The sequence below is a fragment of the Gadus macrocephalus genome, chromosome 21 (genome assembly GCF_031168955.1).
Source record: "Gadus macrocephalus chromosome 21, ASM3116895v1".
NCBI lineage: Eukaryota > Metazoa > Chordata > Actinopteri > Gadiformes > Gadidae > Gadus > Gadus macrocephalus.
In genome coordinates, this window is record NC_082402.1 from 14,976,099 (window position 1) to 14,978,527 (window position 2,429).

The 2,429-nt window shown below is 43.7% G+C and overlaps 1 long non-coding RNA gene across 1 annotated transcript in view; it reads right to left on the reverse strand.

Moving 5' to 3' along the window:
• Positions 1-528: 528 nt before the first annotated feature.
• LOC132449857 (uncharacterized) overlaps positions 529-2,429 on the reverse strand; it is a 5,228-nt gene continuing 3,327 nt past the window's right edge. The window contains exon 2 of the long non-coding RNA XR_009523686.1: positions 529-2,429. This exon is cut by the window's right edge and continues 1,429 nt beyond it. This is a non-coding gene — a long non-coding RNA (uncharacterized LOC132449857).

Genomic DNA, 2,429 nt, shown 5'->3' on the forward strand with positions numbered 1-2,429 from the left:
GGTTAAAAAAAACACTAACAACCCTCTAAATACAATGTTTTCTATTTGTGATATCTGATAGTTGTAGTTGTAGTCTGTAGTTGAGTAAAAGTATGAAGCATCACAAAATAATGATACTCAAGTAAAGTACAGACACGGTAAAAAGTTACTTAATTACAGTAACGAATGACTTGTACTTCATTATTGTCCACCACTTGGTGGTGGTGGTATTGGGGTGGGCATGAGGACGTTCTGCATTGCATTGCCTTGAGATGCAGGCCATGATAGTGTCAGGGCCATAGAGAGAGCAGGGAATTTTTAGGAGTTTGCAAACACATCAATGTCCCTCCTGCTCCCGTCGTGTCCTTGGATCACAAAGCAAAAGGCACCAACAAAAAAAGAAAAAGACGCACATGTGCATATGCACAGACGTTCAAACACACATATGCGCATGCACGCACAGACTCTGGGGCACACTCATACAGACACACACACTGTCAGGTTTCACAAAATGGCAGACGAGAACCCAATAGCCAACAAGAGAAACAGTTCAGGTGAAGAAACAGTGTTTATTCCAAGCAGAGGTCAAACCAGGTAGTCAATCCGTGTAGCAAACAAATTCAGTAGGAGCAGGCAAAAGGGAAGGTCCAAAGTCCAAAAAGGCAGGTGGATACACGAGCAGGCAGGTTCAGGATCAGAATGAGAAGACGCGGGAGAGCTAGGTAACACACTAGACAATCTGGCAAAGAACTGAGGGAAATGGACCGTTACATATACTGACGGGCTGATTAGCTGATGAGGAGCAGGTGAGTATGGGGTTGTGGCGGGCCGGGTGAATGAAAACAGCAGGTAATGCAGAGCTGTGGGGTGTTCCACAAACGGAGGTTTAACAAACACTGAGTTAACGCTGAACTCTAGGTTGATTTACCCTGTGCCGACTAACCCAGAGTTTTCGGTTCCACAGCAGCGGTTATGCATTAGTAGAATCAACTCGGGGTTGGTTAACACAGGGTTGTGCGCGTTCACGACAAACCTATAAAGACGTGATGTATGGATCATGGAAATCCTGATCAATATGGCGAAACGGGCCGCATATTTCACTGATCTCGACCTCCAGGTTCTCCTGGAGAGTTACGATGAGGAAAAGGGAGTGATAATGAGGAAATGCAACACTAAAGCATCTGCCATAATGAGAAATAAAGCCTGGCAGAGGATAGCTGACCGTGTAAATTCGTAAGTGTCATGGTAAAAGCACTATCCTAAATATTTGAACTATGAATCTATTCATTGCCTATCTCAGTGAAGCTTTCTTAACATTCCATCGTCTGTTATCTATAAAGATGTAATCCGACGGCCCCCAAACGAACTTTGGAACAAGTAAAAATTAAATACAAAAACGTTTTACAAGCTGGTAAACTTTTCCCACCATCGTCCTACATATTTGTCAGTCCGGCATTCAAATTGTCATATCATAGGCCTATTTGTCACTCCTCCTGCATTTAAATAGCCAATTTTTTTTTTTAAAGCCAATCGGAAGAGGGCCGACATTCGGCAGACTGGATCGGGCCCTCCAATTACCTTCACCCCGGTTGAGGAGCTGGCTGTGAGCATTAATACAGGGCACCCTGGCATGGAGGGGATACCTGGAGGTACCTCCTCAGAGAGTCCGGGGCCATCTCCGTCCACTGTCAACCCACTGGTTGAATGTAGGTTTTTTGTATTTTATTTTTTGTATGTCTTTGAGCGCATGCAAGCCGTGTGCGTGTCACAGCGCAAATGATCCAAATGTTATTTTGTAGCTGGGTAGAAAACCCCATGTTTGTTGTATGTCTGCTGTATGTGGCTCTATTCCAAAACGTGACTAATTAATCAACTTCACAGATCAAGCCGGAGTATTGCTTTTAATCGAGCCGGCTACGAATGAACATCCTCCAGTTTATGTAAGTCCGGTAGGCCTATTTTTTTTTTTATCATTTCTGTTGTAAGCGCATCTCAAACTACTCAGCCAATAGGCCTATAATTGCTCTTTGTATGACAGGTGGCCGATGATAATATTGCCATGGATGGGTCTGAAAGAACTGAGGTATAGGCCTAGCTTTTTCTTGCCAGTTCCAAGTCATTATTGACGATTAAACTAAACTACAATGTTCTCAAACTCACTTGTCTCTTAACAGACTGTGGTCGAGGAAGCGGCGGGTACATCAGGGTCGCAGGGTCATCAGGGTACATCAGGGTCGCAATATCAGCATGTAAGACATATCCTAGGCTACTCACTTACTATATTGGCCAAGTATGTCGCTTGAATGTTAAATCAATATTTTCCTCTATTTCAGTTGACGACAAAAGAATTATATCGTCTTCATCTTCAGCGGGAAATCGCTAAGGCTGATTTGCAAACGGAGTACACGAAGCTGCTGATAGAGGTAGAAAAGGAGGTTGGGCAGAAATTC